The 18,959-nt window shown below is 39.5% G+C and overlaps 1 long non-coding RNA gene across 1 annotated transcript in view; it reads right to left on the bottom strand.

Annotated features, from left to right (window-relative positions):
• Positions 1-17,992, bottom strand: part of LOC106085706 (uncharacterized) — a 234,342-nt gene extending 216,350 nt beyond the window's left edge. The window contains exon 1 of the long non-coding RNA XR_001221009.2: positions 17,964-17,992. This is a non-coding gene — a long non-coding RNA (uncharacterized LOC106085706). The remainder of the gene's footprint in view (positions 1-17,963) is intronic.
• Positions 17,993-18,959: the final 967 nt, after the last annotated feature.

Raw genomic sequence — 18,959 nt, 5'->3', positions numbered from 1 at the left:
ATGAGCTTAAAACTTGAATCGGACTGCACTCATTGATATGTGAGAAGTTTGCCCCTGTTCCTTAGTGGAATGTTCATGGGTAAAATTTGCATTTGCATGTAAGGATGCTCTTAGTCTCGCAAGCTCGTCTGATTCACAATTCTTTGGGATATCTCTAAAGCACTGCATCCAGAACCGCTGAATTTTGAACTGTTCAGCCATCTCGTTAGGAGATCTGCCACAGTTGAGGGGGGTTTTTGTGTTCAGAAATACATTCTTCAGGGATTTAGTCGCTGTCTGAGAAGATATTTGTGCCAATCGTTGTAATGACATTATATCTTAGCCATTCCAGCACTTCTTTAACTGTCCGAAATAAACAATATTCGATACTGATACTGATTATCTTGCCTTACTTTAATTGACCATTACAGAAAACTGCTCTATTCCTCTAGCCGAACGTAGAAAAGATGTCCAAGCGCCTCTTTCTTCTGCGCTACTTCTCCAAACTCTGACACCCAGTTTTGAAATATCGCTATACACTCGGTCCCTTCATCGAAATTTTGGTCTTCCCCTTTTGCGTTTTCTTTTATGGTCACCTTCGAAAGATTTCTTTGCTGGAGCTTCTTCTTCCATTCCGACGACATGGCCCCCCCAACGCAAAGCTTGTACTGTGACGCGTTTTACTATGCTATCGTCGTCGTAGGCTCATACAGCTCGTGGTTCATACGACGCCTATATTCTCCATTAACGCAAACTGATGCATATATTTTATAAAGGATTTTTCTCCCAAACACTCCAAGTACTGCCTCACCTGCTTTCGCAAATACCCATGATTCGGATCCATATAACAGCACGGATAGTATCAGTGTCTTGTATAGTGTAATAATACCTTACACCACCACTGTGGTACGGGGTATTATAACTTAGTGCATTTGTTTGTAACACCTAGAAGGAAGAGAGATAGATCCATTGATAAGTATACCGATCGACTCAGAAACACTTTCTGATTCGATTTAGCTATGTCCGTTTGTCTGTCTGTCTGTCTGCCCGTCTATCCATGTTAATTTGTGCACAAATTACAGGTCAAAATATTCATCTGATAGTCTTCAAATTTGTCAAATACATTTTTTGGCGTACAGACGAAACCTATTGAAATTGGAAAAAATCGGTTCAGATTTGGATATAGATTCCATATATATACCTTTGACCGATTTTGACTAATATTGCAATAAAATGGCCATTTGTCAACCGATTCTATCGAAATTAGGTGGGAAGAATTTTCTTTTGACTCTCGACATTTCTGGCGAATATCAGAGAAATCGGTACAGATTTTGATATAGCTCTCACGTATATATATATATATATATATATATATATATATATATATATATATATATATATATATATATATATATATATATATATATATATATATATATATATGGCCCGATTTTAACCTCTAGAGTCACAGTAAACGCATTTATTGACCCATCTTGCCAAAATTTTGCACAAAGCTTTCCTTGATGACTACCACAACATCTGAGAAGTTTGCTCGAAATCGGTTCAGAATAAGATATAACTCCCATATATATGTTCGTCCGATTTTGAGAAATATTGCAATAAAGTGCTTATTTGTTAACCGATTCTCTCGAAATTTGGCAGTAGGGATTTTCTTATAACTTTAGACATTACTGGTGAATTCCATAGAAATCGGCCCAGATTTAGTTATAGGTGTCATATATGTATATCGCCCGATTTTTACTCCAAGAGCCACAGCAAACGCATTTATTGACCAAACTTGCCAAAACTTTGTACAACGTTTTCCTCGACGACTACCACAATATCTATGAAGTTAGCTCGAAATCGGTTCTGATTTAGATATAGCTCCCATATATATGTTCGTCCCATTTTGAGAGATATTGCAATAAAGTGCTCATTTGTTAACCGATTCTCTCGAAATTTGGCAGGAAGGATTTCCTTATGACTTTCGACATTACTGGTGAATTTAATAGAAATCGGCCCAGATTTAGATATATATGTCATATATGTATATCGCCCGATTTTTACTCCAAGAGTCACTGTAAACGCATTTATTGACAAATCTTGCCAAAATTTTGCACGCCGCTTTCCTCGACGACTGATCTGACTGATCCACAATATCTGAGAGGTTTGCTCGAAATCGGTTCAGAATTAGATATAGCTGCCATATATATGTTCCTCAGATTTTGTGCAATTTGCAATAATGTTGTCATTTGTCAACCGTATTTGTTACAGTTTGAACATATTTGCTATAAATTTGATAGGGATTATTTAATAACCCATCTGAAAACATCCGCCGAGGTCCATCAAAATTGGTTGAGAATTGGTGTAGGGCATTATACAGTCGGTACCGCTCGACTTTTGTCCTTCCTTGCAGGTTTTATTATCAAAATGCGTGCTCTAAGTTCATCGCGCGTTTCTTCCATTTTACGACGAAGCTCATTTTTGGCTCAATGGATACGTATTGGGTTGCCCAAAAAGTAATTGCGGATTTTTTAAAAGAAAGTAAATGCATTTTTAATAAAACTTAGAATGAACTTTAATCAAATATACTTTTTTTACACTTTTTTTCTAAAGCAAGCTAAAAGTAACAGCTGATAACTGACAGAAGAAAGAATGCAATTACAGAGTCACAAGCTGTGAAAAAATTTGTCAACGACGACTATATGAAAAATCCGCAATTACTTTTTGGGCAACCCAATAAATAAGCAGAATTGTCGATTTTGGAGTGAAGATGGGCCAGATCTATTGAAAGAGCTACCAATGCATCCAAAAAAAATCATAGTTTGGTGCGGTTTATGGGCTGGTGGCACCATTGGATTTAAACCTCGTACCTGATGGAATATTCTGCTAATTTTTCATTGATAGATCTCTTCAAACGAATTATTTGGGTTCGGCACTGGCCCTCGGTAATTCTGTGGCCAGTGTACATAGCATTCATTGCCTTGCAGCCATGAATAATCGGCTTTACATCAATCCAATGAGTTAAATTAACGCCATTCATTACACGTCAATCAATGTCACTGCGTTTTCTCGCTTTTAAATCAATCCCAATGCTTTACAACATGGGAAAATGGCTTGACAACAAAATGCATAGAGTTTCCTTGCAATTGCTCATCTCTTTATTTTTGACCATAAGTTACGGCGCTTAAATTAAAGGAAATATACACAACTTTCACCTATGTAACATTCCTATGCTACCCTAATGTAGGTTATGTTCCTAGTCTTTCCATTTCCAAAAGTCAATGAACTGAAGAACTGACCACTCACGTCTTTGTGCAATACCAGCCAAAAATATTTCCAACAAACCGCTTGGAATTATCACCCAAAAGCCAAATCGAAATCCCCCCACTGTGATATGTGATGATGTTAATAGCCTGGCTAAAATGACTGAAAGCCTGGCTTGAACATAATGATGTTGAATGTAATGCTGATGTTGATGCTGATGCTGTCGACCCAACCACGGCTAGAGCCACTAACAGTGACTAGCCCAGCTGAATTGCTTGTTATTGCTGCCAGATACGAGTTGCAGATACCTACTCTGCTCTACCTCTAACCTAGCCCGATTGTGGTAGTGTTCCTAAGTTATTTACTAGTTTCTCTTCCTCCTCTTCCTCTTCCTCTAGGGGGGCTCACAACGACAACAACCATGGCATGTTGTTGTGTTTGGGGAAGTTGCTGCTGTTGCTGTGTCTATTTTGGTTTGGATTTGTCTACCATCTACGAAGATGGTCGTAACTTAAGGGGAGGCTTTCTCAAGCGGGGCATAGTGTAAAAATAACCTCAACTAAGTTCACTGGGGCGAGGTTGAATGAACTTTTTACTTCCATGATGTAGTGAAGACCAACAAAACAGCAAAATAAAAAAAAAAACACACACAAAACAAAACGAAAAAAAAAAACGCAAGAGCAACCGAGATATGGGGAAAAAAAGTTGCCAGTCTGCCTGGGAGAAGTTGTAATGCGGCTGCTGTTGCTGCTGCCAATGCTGTTGTCCGCAATGCTCTTGGAGATGGGCCAGCAGATGAAAGTGGCAGCACTCTTAGTATATCATAAGGTGGCATACAGAGGGGCCAAAGACAAGGTACTAAGAGATACTCCAACGACCGACTTGATTTTACAAAGGCATGAAGGAACATCCAGCGTAGTTGGCGACATCAGCTGCAGCAGCAGCAACAGCAGCTACATTGACAACTGGTTACAAATGGAACAGGCAAGCAAACCTCCAAGAGCAGTGCGCAGCAACATCCAAAGCCATCATCAACACCCAGGCTATAATAAAAAAAATATACTAAAACAACAACAAATTTGTAATACTGCCTAAGAGTGGGAAGTAAGAAAAAATGCATTCCCATTTACAAGACTTGGAGGGCAGGCATCCGCATCGGCATCGTCATAGCCATCACCACCAACGACAACAGCACAACAGTCCCACGAATTGATGGAAACGAAACATAAAAACAATGCAACTGCAACAGCAGTAGCTGTAGCTGTAGCAGCAGCAGTTGCTCCAGGGCACAGCCAACATGTTGGCCAAAATCGTCATCTGCAATCACATATTTTGTGCAGGAAGACCAAGAGCAAAACAAGATTTGTCAAAGCTATTATTAAGGGGTTCAGGAAAATAAGGCGGAAAATTTTAAGCGAATAGAGATGAAAATTTAAAATTGAAACTACTAGGGCAGCAGGAGCCGATGGGTTGCCAGTTGAAACATTTAGGAACGAAAGCAACACTGTAATGAGGCAACACTGTAATGAAGCGTATGAGTTTCGTATTCTACTTTCAAGCACGTTTCGTTTGAATCCCGATCGGCCCACATATCCGTTTGGGGATAGTTTTTGGGAAGCGGCGTCCCCTCTGGTACTTGCTCCAAACTTTTTTATGAGTCTCGTATTCAACTTCCAATTGTTTTTCATATCCCATGTTGTCCCAATCGGTATTTGGGTGGATTTTGGAGTTGGGCGGGTTCCCCGACACTTTGAGTCAGATGAATATATCAAGTTCGTACTCTACTGTCAAATACCTTTCATTTGATGCCCATACTGTTCCAATCGGTAAACAAGTCCGCTTCGGTGGGTTTTGGGGTAGGGCGTCCTCCAACGTTATTTGGCCCCAAAGTTTAATTCAATTTAGTTTTTAGGTTACCATGAGGGGGTACACACAATGTCGCATAAACTGATACAACCACCTCCGAAATCTTGCATTTTTGAAGGGGGAGTACCCTCTCATCACTAGGGTGGCCAAACTCTACCATTTGTGAAGATTTAATGAAAATCAATTTGTGTTTGTTTGTATTATTTGTTTGTTTCGTATAGACTCAAAAACGGCTGAACCAATTAGTAGGTTGGTCTGGAAGGAAACTTAGGCTATACAATTTTTTGATATCGGAAGGGGGGGGCGGACCCTCCCCTTATCCTAAACACACCACCACCACCTGAATCAAAAAATTAACCGATCGGGACAATATGGGATTCAAATGAAAGGTATTCAAGAGTAGCGTACGAATTTCGTAATAAAAGTTGGGTCCAAGTACCTGAGGGGCCGCCCCAGCTCCAAAACCCCTTAAAATAGGTTTATTTGACGATCATGACAATATGGGACTCAAATGAAAGGTATTCAGGAGTAGATTACCAATATGATCACGAGGTAGGAATAGGCTTCATACTTTATTGATAACGGAAGGGGATGGACCCTCCACCGTTAACCCAAAAACACCGCCCACAATCAAAAGTGGACCGATAAGGACATTATGGGTATCAAATGAAAAATATGCGGGAGTAGATAACGAATCTGACACACAAATTCATTTCGAAGTATAGGGGGTCACACCACCCCCACAAAGCGCCCCAAAATGGGCACTTTAGCCAATCACAGATATATGGGACTCGGTTTGTTTGGACTGAAATATGGCAGAACTGATTTTCTCGAAATCTTCGCATATTGTGTAGGTTGGTATGGAAGGAAACATAGGCTATATAATTTTTGGCTATCGGAAGGGGGACGCACCCTTCCCCTTAAGGCAGAAACACAACCCAAAATAAAAAGTGGGCTGATCGGGACAATATTGGTATCAAATGAAAGGTACTGGAAAGTAGAATACGAATATGGTATTAGAAATTGCGTCTAAGTACCGTTCGAGTCGCCCCAACCACAAAACTCCCCCAAACCGACATATTGGACGTTCATTTCAATATGGGGCTCAACTAAAAGGTACTTGGGGGTAGATTTTGGATCTGGCATACAAAATCAGATCGAAGTATAGGAGTTCACGCCAACCCTCAAAAACGCCATTAGACCCATTATGACTATATGATACATAGCTGAATCGATTTTCTTAACATTTTCTTAGATTGTGTACGTTTGTCTGGAAGGAAACATCGGCTATATAATTTTTAGATATCAGATGGAGGCAGACTCTCCCCCTTGCCTCAAAAACGCCACCCATATCCGAAAGTGGTCCGATGGGCACAAAAAAAGGTACTAAATAAAATGTATTGGAGACCATAAAACGAATATCGTATTAAAATTTGGGTTCCCCCAACCCCTAAACTCCTTTTAACAGATATATTCGAAGTTAATGTCAATATGGGACTCTAATGAAAAGTTTTAGGCAGTGGATTACAAATATGGCATAAGCATTAGGTCCAAGAAATTAAAGGTCGTCCACCCCCAAATACCCCTAAATTGACATATTAGCCGACTATGGCTATATGGAATTTAAATGGAAGGTATTAGGGAGTAGTTAACGAATATTACTTTAAAATTTGCGTTCAAATATAGGCGGCGCTTTTCCTACTAAATATATGTCAAATTGGTTATTTGACCCATTATGACAAAACTGAACACAAATGAAAGGTATTTGAGAGGAAAAAACGAATTTGGTATTTTGAGTGCTTTCCCATTCAAGTTTAAAATCAATGATAAGGGACCTTTTTCTAAGGCGAGTCCGAACGGCGTTCCGCAGTGCGACACCTTTTTTGGGGAAAATTTTTTAAATTACCATGCATGGCATTGTACCCCACAAATGTCGCCAACATAAAGAGGGGATAAATACCGCTTTGTCCGATATTCGAACGCGTTCTGCGTCACTGGCTACAATGGCACGAATTCGATATCCGCATTCAGGGCAAAGTGTCCCAACCCAAAATAAATATTAGAGAGTTAAAGAAGGCGCAGCGAAACGGTCCCGGTTCGCCTAGTTCTAAATAAAAATTATATACAAAAGTTTACATTGACGATCCCTACCCTGCAGAAAGAAAGACCAATACCACACTACGATTGTACCGGTTTTCAGTAATCTTGGAATGGCTAAATCATAAGATATTATAGTGCATTTTAAATTTGCATGTTACATTTTGTCTATGTAGAGTCAATTGTCCCCACATAGATATCTTTGGACCGGCCATTTGACCGTTCAGACAAAAACCGCAATATTCTAACTTCTATTACCAGGGATATTGTAGTTCCAATCGGTTCTATGAAGAATAGTTATATGGAACACCGGACATTGCATCAAGGATAACACAGTGTACGTAGCCATTACATGACCAAAGAGAAAGCTCCATTAGCCACACAGCTGTGGTCGTAGCAATTTGTCTCGCCACAATGTCCAGAGGCATAAGATGTAGCATTAAACTCTTTGCATCAGATGGTGTCGTCCTCAGTGCGGCTGTAATGCACAAACAAGCCATCCTTTGGATCCGGTTGAGTATTAAACAGTAGGTGGACTTTTGAATCGCCGTCCACCAGACCACAACACCATATAACATTAAAGGTCTGACAACTGCAGTATATACCCAGTGCATGACACGCGGTTGAAACCCCCAACTTTTGTCAATGGCTCTCTAGCAGATGTGTGGGTCAAGATTTGCCATTTTTGCCCTCTCCAAAATGTGGGAGTTGAAGTTCATCTTCCTACCCGGCAAAACACCCAGGTGTTTTGCGCTTTATGTAAATGGAACATTCTCTCCTCCCAAGGAGACAGGTGCTACTGTAGGCAACTTGTGTCTCCTGTTGGTAAGAACTACTTCTGCCTTGCACGGATTTACATCTAGGCCATTTTCGGTTGACCACTTTGATGTGGCACGTAGAGCTTTCTGAAGTATATCTCTTAGAGTGCTGGAAAACTTTTCCCTAACCGCAATAGCCTCGTCATCAGTATACGCGTCCACTTTGACACTTTTTCTTCCAGAGACAATATTATATTGTTAATAGCTATGTACCAAAGTAGAGGAAACAGTACACCTCCTTGAGTTGTTCCTCTGCTAATCCATCTTTTTAGATCCACAGATCCCAAGCCTACCGTAATGCATCTTTTAGTAAGTAAGTTTTTAATAAACTTTCTTACGATAGTGTTAAACTCCAAAAAAACTCCAACTCCTTCATGATTGATGTCGGTTTTACATTATTGAAAGCACCTTCAATGACAAGAAACGCTACCATTGTATATTCCTTGACAGCAAGAGAACCCTCTATGTAGACGGCTAGGTCGTGAATGGCTCTTTCGGTGGATCTTCAACCTAAGATGTCCTTCTATCCGCCTCTCAAAAATCTTCAGCATGAAGGACGACGCCCTATTAGTCGAAAAGTGTTCGCTTTCGTACTGTACACATTTCCTGCCTTTGGAATGAAAATTACCTTTGTGTCCCTCCAATCCACAGGACACAGCTTGTACTTCAACCGGTAATACATCAACAGGGCCTGGCGACTTAAAGGAGTCGAGACTTCTAATCGCCCAAAGGATTTTCGGCTCAGACACAATTTCCCTAACAACCTTCGACGAATGCATACCAGTGACAACGTCTTCTGACGCCAGGTCCTACGTTGGAGAGTTTCCCGGGAAGTCTGGGTCAATGATTAGTTCTAGTGTTTCCTCACTTAACATTGTCCATGAAATCTCTGACTTCTTCATATGTCCCATAGTAATAGGTCTCGAGGATAGGATTTGCCTTAGCCTTGAGGCATACATCTGAGGCCTCAAGGCTCTCCAAGGAGTTGCAGAATTCCACCCAGGATTGGTGTGAGCCTTTCTCAGCTCGACCTTGTATTTTATTAGCTCAGCCTTACAGACGTCGCAATGGTGCGATGGCCTTGTAACTTTCGCTCTGTTGAAGAGTTTTCTGCAGTCCTTCCGTAAACCATCCAGTTCTGTAGTCCACCATGGCACCAGCGTTGCCGTTGGAAATTTTCAAAAAGTGGCACAAAAAGTAGCATTCGTTAAAAAAGTAGAATAATTTTCTTAACAAGGTGACAGAAAAAGTGGCACGCTCTATAAAGTTGTAAAGTTCGGTGAAAACGAACTGTACATGTTTTTCCCAATGTATTACAAGTTCTCTGGACGATTTTGCACGTGGTGTATTGGTATCACTTACAACAACTGCGCTAAGTATAGTTCAAATCGGTCCATGTTTTAATATAGCAGCCATATAAACCGGTCTGGGGTCTTGACTTCTTGGTATCACTTCCAACAACTGCGCTAAGTATGGTTTAAATCTGTCAATGTTTTGATATAGCTGTCATATAAACCGATCTTGGGTCTTGACTTCTTGAGCCTCTAGAGGGCGCAATTCTTATCCGATTTGACTAAAATTTTGCACGTGGTGCGCTAAGTATGGTTCAAATCAGTCCATTTGTTGATATAGCTGCCATATAAACCAATTTTGGGTCTAGACTTCTTGAGCCTCTAGAGGGCGCAATTCTTATCCGATTTGGCTGAAATTTCGTTTTTATTTCGTTTTTGACGAATTTTATTATGACTTTTAATAACTGTGCCAAATATGGATCAAATCGATCCATAATTCACGTGGTGTTTTGATATCACTTCCAACAACTGCGCTAAGTATGGTTCAAATCTGTCAATGTTTTGATATAGCTGCCATATAAACCGATCTGGGGTCTTGACTTCTTGAGCCTCCAGAGGGCGCAATTCTCGCCCGATTTGACTAAATTTTGCACGTGGTGTTTTGGTATCACTTCCAACAACTGTGACAACTGTGTTAAGCATGGTTCAAATCTGTCAATGTTTTGATATAGCTGCCATATAAACCGATCTGGGGTCTTGACTTCTTGAGCCTCTAGAGGGCGCAATTCTCGCCCGATTTGACTAAAATTTTGCACGTGGTGTTTTGGTATCACTTCCAACAACTGCGCTGAGTATGGTTCAAATCGGTCAATGTTTTGATATAGCTGCCATATAAACCGATCTTGGGTCTCGACTTCTTGAGCTTCTAGAGGGCGCAATTCTATGCTGAGTATGGTCTAAATCGGACCATAACCTGATATAGCTGCCATATGAACTGACCTTGGATCTTGACTTCTTGAGCCACTAGAGGGCGCAATTCTTATCCGATTTGGCTGAAATTTCGTTTTTATTTCGTTTTTGACGAATTTTATTATGACTTTTAATAACTGTGCCAAATATGGTTCAAATCGATCCATAACTTGATATAGCTGCCATTTAAACCAATCTGGGATCTTGACTTATTGAGCCTCCAGATGGAGTAATTGTCAAATATAGTCCGAACCGGACTATAACCTAATATAGCTCCCATATAAACCGATCTCTCTATTTTGCATCTTGTTTTATTTTACTGCATTGTTGTTTTTCAGCCGAGCTTCTGCTACTATAACCTTCATTAGACTCATCGGCGCCTTACTGAGGCAGTTTGAAAGACTTTTTCGGTATAACTTACCTACGAGTTAGCATCGCAACCCATGGAGTACATACTGTATGTACATCTGTATGGCAGCTATATCGAGAATAAATTTAGATTTTTGGGGCTTTTGAGACTTTCAGGGGGTTAAAGAACTCGAGTCAAAGGATTGGTTTTCAAAGGGACTATATCAGAACTATATCATACCAATAAGAAGGTTCCAACGCCAGGCTATTAGTTTCCTTTGAATACAAAGCACTCGATCTATAGCCTATGCTATAGTCCAACTATCGCATACCCCTAATTTTAAAACGACCCTCGTTCCAAAAAAGATACACAAATAACTGCAGGCCACCATAAAAGCAAATATTTTATTTCACATTTAAATTAAGAGAAGGCCGTATAAGAATGTCATGCCATCAAAGAAAAGAGAGCAAAGGGTGAAGAGAACCCATGGGGCTATTTACAGGAGATCATTCGTAAAATTTTGTAAAACCAAAGACAACATAAAGTTGATGCTCTCAAATGGCACCTTACCCCCTGTCAAAAAGAAAACCAAAAAAAAAAAAAACATTCTCTTAAATTGCATTAAAGAGTAACAAAAGCTAAAGTGTTACAATTTTTTATTTCTTTCCTTGTGTATCCGCTCGAATTGATTTCATTTATTTTAGTCATGTTTTCCTTGTAGTTGTTGTTGCTGGAGATGGTGCTGTGACGCGGCGCTGCGCGGTGGGGCTGTGTAATGCTATTACATCAAAGAGTTCAAAGAGTTCAAAGAACTCTATTGGTCTACACGTGCTCCCAGCTACTATATAGGAACAACAATGATGGTGTGTATGTCTATATGTTGGCACAAGTATGTGTGTTGTAGATATGAGTAAAAAAAAGAAAAAACAAAAACACTACAAGACGTTCGTAGTGTGGCACTGTAAGTATGTCGATCGTTTGGTCGAACAATCTGCGACCGTCTGTCTGTCAGTCTGTCTTTTCGTGCGTTCGTATTTTTGTTTTATTCAATTTTGATAAAGCAATCAAATATATATATGAATAAAAAAGAAATATAGTTGGAGCTGGTAAATGTGATGGGCGAGTGTAAATGTAGGTGTGTGTGTGTGTGTGTGTGTAGAGCCTCAACCGTATCTACATGAGAAATACTATGTGTGTGTGTGTACTACACATATCGAAATACCGGGCCATTCGCACTTTTGTACATATGGATCACTTACTCACTTCTTGCGCCAAGTGTGCGTATGATTTGTCGGATATCTTGCCTAGTTTCACTACCGGGTAAATAACATAAACATAAATATTTATATGTTTATATGTTTTATTTTTCATATCACTTGTGGAAATAGATACGTACTACATGTTTTACAGCACCCAGGGGAGTAGATGAGAATAATGATGAACTATTAAGGGGAGGTGGGATTTCATGACCACCTCTTAAGAATCTGAAAAAGCATAATGTTGCAAATAATTGGATAATAATAATAACTTAGCAAGTAAAAGCGTGCTAAGTTCGGTCGGGCCAAATCTTGGGATCCCCCCACCATGGATTCTGCTAAAATATGGGAGCTATTTTGACTGTACTTGTAACAGTTATTGAGAGTCATAACAGAACACTGTGTGTAAAATGTCAGCCAAATTGAATGAAAATTGAGGTTTCTAGGAGCTCAAGAAGCCAAATCGGGAGGTTTATATCGGAGCTATATTAGGTTATAGACCGATTCGGACCGTACTTAAAACAATTGTTGAAAGTTATAACGGAACACTATGTGCAAGATTTCAGCCAAATTGGATGAAAATTGAGGCTTCTAGGGGCTCAAGCAGTCAAATCGGGAGATCGTTTTATATGGGAGCTATGTCAGGTTATAAATCGATTCGGACCGTACTTGACATTGTTGTATGAAGTCATAACAGAACACTATATGCAGAATTTCAGCCGAATCGGATGAAAATTAAGGCTTCCAGGGGCACAAGAAATGAAATCGGGAGATCGGTTTTTATGGGAGCTACTAGCTGGACCTGGCCCGTCCCGCTGCGCCTTCTTTTACTTTATATGGAACAAAATTTTTCTTGGAATATTTGTTTTCGACAATTAATGAGCTTTTTTGTGAAAAACCATGCTCCGAAAATAGTATATCTCTTGAAAAACAGTTTAACAATATAGGTGCTTTTATCTGAATCCCATATTATCTTTATTGGTCAACGAATTTAAGTTTGGATGTAAGGTGTACCCCATTCTTAAAATACTTTATGTCAGGCCGATATTCTCATGATGTCTGGTTTAGGGGTGTTTTTGGGGGTGAGACGGTCCCCCAGACACATGGTCTTGATTGATTTTGAGGGGAGTTTGCAGGATGAAACGTCACCCAAACACATGGCCCCTAGATTGGTTATCAAATTCGTTTTCTAAATTGGTCCCGAAAGTGGACCAGTAATTGGTCGCGAAAGTGGGTATCAATACTTGCTCTACCCCCCAATTCCTTTCATTTAAGCCCCCCATTGAAATGGTTGGTAAATATGCCCAATTTAGGTATGTTTTGGGGAGAGGGGTGGTCCCCCAAACACTAAGCCCTGTAAATATATCAACAACGTATATATTTCAACCTCATATTGTCATTGGCCTCAAAATTGGATATCAAATTCGTTTTCTAATCTCAAATGCCATTCACTAAAAACCCTTATTAAGCAAATATGTCAGGTTTGGGGTATGGGCCTCAAAAACTATGAATATGTAGCTCCACTATCTTGAAGACCCAAATTGTCTTGGTCAGCAAATGCCTCCTACTTGGGGGTTGTTATGGTGGTGGGACGTCCCCTAGGCAGTTGGTCCCGAATTTTGATGTCAGTTTCAAGGTCTACTCCCAAATACTCTTCATTGGAGCTCCATTTTTCCATAGTCGGCATATATGAGCGGAATCGGGGGTGTTTTGGGGGATGGGGCGGCCACTCAGTGATTTAGCTTTGAAAATATACATCAGATTGGTGTTTTTCTCTAAAATACCTCTTATTTGAGCCCCACATTGCAATGGTCAGCAAATACTTCCTGTTTGGGTGGTGTAATGGTGGTGGGTGGACCCATAGACACCGAACATTGATATCAGACTTGTGCTTTACTTTCAAATACCTTTCATTTGAATCCCATGTTGATATGGTTGTAAATTTGTCTTCTTTGGGGTATAATCTAGGGGATGGACGGCCCTCCAAACACTTGGTCCCACATCTGGATATCAGATTCATATCCCGCACTCAAATACCTTTTACTTAAGCCCCATATTGCCATGGTCAGTAAATAAGTTCTGTTTGGGGGGTGTTTTGGGGAAGGTATGGATCCCCAAAAACTTTTTTCCAAATTTGGATATGAAATTCGTATTTTACTCATAAATACCTTTCATTTGAGTCCCATATTGCCATGGTCGGTAAATCTGTTCGATTTAGAGGTGTTTTGAGGATTGGGGTGGTCCCCAAACACTTGGTCCGACAATTGGATATCAAATACGTTTTCTAATCTTAAATACCTTTCATTTGAGTCCCATATTGTCGTGATTGGTCTGAAAATATGTTTGTTAGGTTTTAGGGTGGGGCGGCCCCCCTAGATACCCCATCCGAAATTTGGATACCAAATTTTTATTTTTAGGGTACTATATGAGAGCACACAAAATTTCGCCTATATCCAGTATCTTACTAAAAAATGACAACAAACTGATTGGGCAATATGATGACGGGGTATTCGCTGGTTTATTTGACTTCCTAATGGCAACGACCTTTGCCTCCTTAAAACTGTCTAGAAAATATCCCAGCTTAAGACATTCATTTATAAAATTACTCAAAATTTAACTCCGTTAACTCCTTGGAAGAGATCTTAGATATCTGTTGTTAATGCCATCTAGGTCGGGAGCTTTTTTGTGTTTCTATGCCTGATCCATTGCCTACGAAAATAGTTTCGTCTACGAATACTTGACTTAATATATTGTGGTAACCTCTCATTACAACTTGGGGCATACTTGGCATGGTTGTTATGAGTCATGACAAGCTTGCGAGACTAGGAACTACCCTACACATTCCAGGGAAACTGGAAACTGTGGGTATGCCTCTAGCGACATGTAACCTAAGTTTCCAGGACCAGGCCCGAAGGACAACGAATGATAGATGGCCACAAAGAGGGGGCTGTGAGCATTCCAAAACTATGTGGCCTAATCTTGACTTGAAGAGGTCTACCGCTTTGCTGACACTGGCTAGAACAGACATCTTAGTCATTGTGTCCGTCATGACTGGTCACTGTCTAATCGGAAAACATGCTGACAGACTGAAGGTTGCTAGTAACGACTTTTGTAGAAGCTGTGAGGATATCGACTATATAGGGACTCATATAGTAAAATCAGGAGATTGGTTTATATAAATTCGTAGAAATGGTTGTACAAAATTTCAGCTAAAACATACAAGAACTGCGCCCTCTTGCGGCTCAAATTAAAAATGAAAAAATTATTTGATTCAATTAATTTTTAAATTGAATCTGAAAATTTGTTCAATCACAATTGTGATTGAAAATTTTTTAATTTTCAATTGAAAAATTAATTGGTTCAATAATTTTTTTTTCAATTACAGTCGTGTTTCAAAATTTTGTAATATTCAATTAAAAACTTAATTGATTCAATGATTTTTTGATTTGAATCTTAAACAATTTTCAAGTATGGTGCTTAACTTAACACAATTAAAGGCAATTTTCGTCCCCTACAATATAAATGACCTATATGTCCCATAGGGTCGAAAAATTTATGCCAATAATATGACAGCCGGTTCTACGTGCAGGATTAACCCGATGGAGACCTTCATCGGCCAAGGGCTGCCGCCTCAGTGCACAATTCACTGCTATGAAAACAACAACAAATCCATAAGCACCCTAACCCGACCCTTGAAATATTTTGGTGAACCCCCGCGGGGATTTTTTTGCATAAGGGTGGCCACGGACCTTTGCTCCAACTGCAAATTCGGTTTTCCATGATCCAATTAAAAATTAATTAAAAATTTAAAAAATTTCAATCACTTTTTTAATTGATCCTTATAAAAGAATAATTGAAAATTTCGATCATTTGAATATGCATTTTTTTATGCCCTCCACCATAGGATGGGGGTATACTAATTTCGTCATTCTGTTTGTAGCACCTCGAAATATGCGTCTGAGACCCCATAAAGTATATATATTCTTGATCGTCATGTAATTTTAAGTCGATCTTGCCATGTCCGTCCGTTTGTCTGTAAAGCTAGCCGCTTGAAATTTTGCACAATTACTTTTTATTAGTGTAGGTCGTTTGGGACTGCAAATTATAAATATAAACCGATCTTGGGTCTTGACTTCTTGAGCCACTAGAGGGCGCAATTCTCGTTCGATTTTACTGAAATTTTGCACGTGGTGTTTTGGTATCACTTCCAAAAACTCCGCTTACTTTGGTTGAAATCGGTCTATTTTTTGATATAGCTGCCAAATAAACCAATCTTAGATCTCTAGAGGGCGCAATTCTCATCCGATTTAACTGAAATTTTGCATGTAGTGTTTTGGTATCACTTCCAATAACTGTGCTAAGTATGGCGTAAATCTGAATAGAACCTGATATAGCTGCCATATAAACCGATGTGAGGCTCAATAAGTCAAATCTGAAGATCGATTTATATGGCAGCTATATCGGCTTTTGAACAAATTTAGACCATATTTGACACAGTTGTTGGAAGTCATAACAAAGCACAATATGCAAAATTTCAGCCAAATCGACCTCTAGAGGCTCAAGAATTAAAATTGGGAGATTGGTACATATAGCAGCTATATCACAACATGGACCGATTTGGCCCATTTACAATCCCAACCGACCGACTCTGATATGAAGTATTTGTGCAAAATGTCAAGCTCCTACCTGTACTGCTTCGAAAGCAGTTTCGTGCTTTCAACAGGCAAAAGGACGGACATGGCTAGGTCCACTTAAAATGTCATGACGATCAGGAATATTTACATATACTTTATGGGGACTATGGGAGGCCACCGTGGCGCTGAGGATAGAATGTCCGCCTACAACGCCAAACGCCTGGGTTCAAATCCCAGAGTGAAGATCGGAAAAATTTTTAGCGGTGGCTATCTTATTACATGTGTGAGGTATCCTGACATGTTAGAACTTCTCTACTAAGTGGTGCCGCTATGCGGCAAGCCATTCGAACTCGGAATAAAAAAGGAAACCCCTTATGATTGGAGTTAAACTTTAATCGGACTGCACTCATAGAAATGGGAGAAGTATACTGTGTTCCTTAGTGAAATGTTCATGGGAAATTTAGTATGGGTCTTAGACCAATATTTCGAGGTGCTATAAAGGGAATGAAGAAGTAGGTATATCCATGCGATGGTGTAGAGTAAAAAAATCCACTTGCCATTTACACTTACCAAGCAAATTCTTCAAAATAAAAAAAAAATTTCATAGACACAAACCAAATATTTGTTACACGTGTTTATATCTGTGTACATGTGTGTGTGCAAAATCTCCGTGCTGTGTATGTGTGCAAAATCACCGAGCTGTGTGTGTGTGTGTGCAAAATCATAGACTAGCTCTAAAATTTCAAATGTTAATGACTTTTTGGTTAAAATTATTTAAATCGCATATGTCAAAACGAAATCTATGAACTTTCACTTTCCTTTCTCTATTATTAAAATTATAAGAACACGAGAAAGCTTTCTTTCTGTTTGAATTGAGTAAACAAAACAAAATGTGAAAGAAGACCGAAAAATACCTCAAATAAGGGGATTTTTCTAGAAAAAACAAGAAAGAAAATTAATGGATAAATCAACCAAAAATGTATTGAGGTGTGTTGTATGCTACAACAGTTGCATGTTGCTTAAAAGCTCAAATGACATCCCAATAGTTTTGAAAAACAAAGCACGTTTGAAAAAAAAAAACTTTTGTAAATTTGTAATGGGTATGTAGAAATAGTTGTTTGGTAGACTATAGTCTCTACAGACGGATGAATGCTGATGGAAGAGTTGGTTGGTAGTATAATTCCTAAGAAAACAATCAAAATTCACTTAATCCCTAGGCATAGGGAAGACGGGTCGACAAAAGATAATATTTAATGTTGGCCAGTGTTTGATGGCAAACATTGAAAGAAATACAGTAGAAATGTAAAGACAGTGGCTGCAACACAGTGGGATGTAAAAAGCAAAAATATGGTACAGCTTAAACTAACCCAACTATAACTTAAAGTCGTTGGTTATTCAATTTTAAAACTCAATGTAAAAACTTTGTTACTACTCACCATCGATGAGATTGCATTCTGCGATATCTGAAAACAAAAGAAGTAAACAAATATTAGAAATTTAGTAAGTCAAAGGATAAACAAGTAGAAAGGCATTAAGTTTGGCCGGGCCGACCTTTGGTATCCACAACCTAGAGTATATACAGTGGATTAAAAAAGTTTAAGCGGGTGCCTTGGAGATGTTGGAAACCAAGCAAATTTTCGGGTTGGTTTTGATATGGCAAAATCCAGGCTTATCTTGGGCTTCCTTCACCTCAAATGTGGACACAAACCTCCCCGGGGCGTCACCTGGCTACCTACCTTTTAAACCCGTTAAAGGTACAGAGCTAAAATGTGCAACGAGTTCACCTATAGAACATTAAAAATATAGGTTGAGGCGTCCGGTTAGCAGTCTATCACCCAGAAAACCTGATGCAATTACTTTGATAAAACGAAGAAGAAACAGAAAAACGGATCCCTCTCATGTTGACGGCCCCCTCAAAGGGGGCCACATTAATCTTGATTTGCGTATCTGCACCAGAAAGGTCCGCACTCTTTATAAAGAGGGTGCAGTGTACGCACTGACGGATGCATTGGAAAAGTAAAAGGCAGATATTACCGCCTTACAGGAAGTGCGATTGACCGGGAATGGCGTCACAACAACACCACACTGTGATGAACTATAATATAACTGCCATAACAGGAGGCATGAACTTGGATGTGGATTTGTGTTTAATCGGAGACTGAAACACCTTGTCTCAAGCTATACTATGGAGGACGGGGGCTATCCACAAAATCCGCATAAAAATCAAATTCTTCAACATCAGCCTAATTCGTGGCCATGCCCCCACGGAAGACATGGACGAGCAGACCAAGCATATTTTCCACGAGCGCATAGAGATGGAATATGACCGCTGCCCCGCCCATTATATTAAAATCGTTCTGGGAGATTTTAATGCGAAGATAGGAAAGGAAGTCATCTTTGGTCCAACAGTCGGAAAGTCCATTCTCCACGTG

The sequence above is a fragment of the Stomoxys calcitrans genome, chromosome 2 (genome assembly GCF_963082655.1).
Source record: "Stomoxys calcitrans chromosome 2, idStoCalc2.1, whole genome shotgun sequence".
NCBI lineage: Eukaryota > Metazoa > Arthropoda > Insecta > Diptera > Muscidae > Stomoxys > Stomoxys calcitrans.
This window is presented reverse-complemented; position numbering and strand designations above follow the sequence as displayed.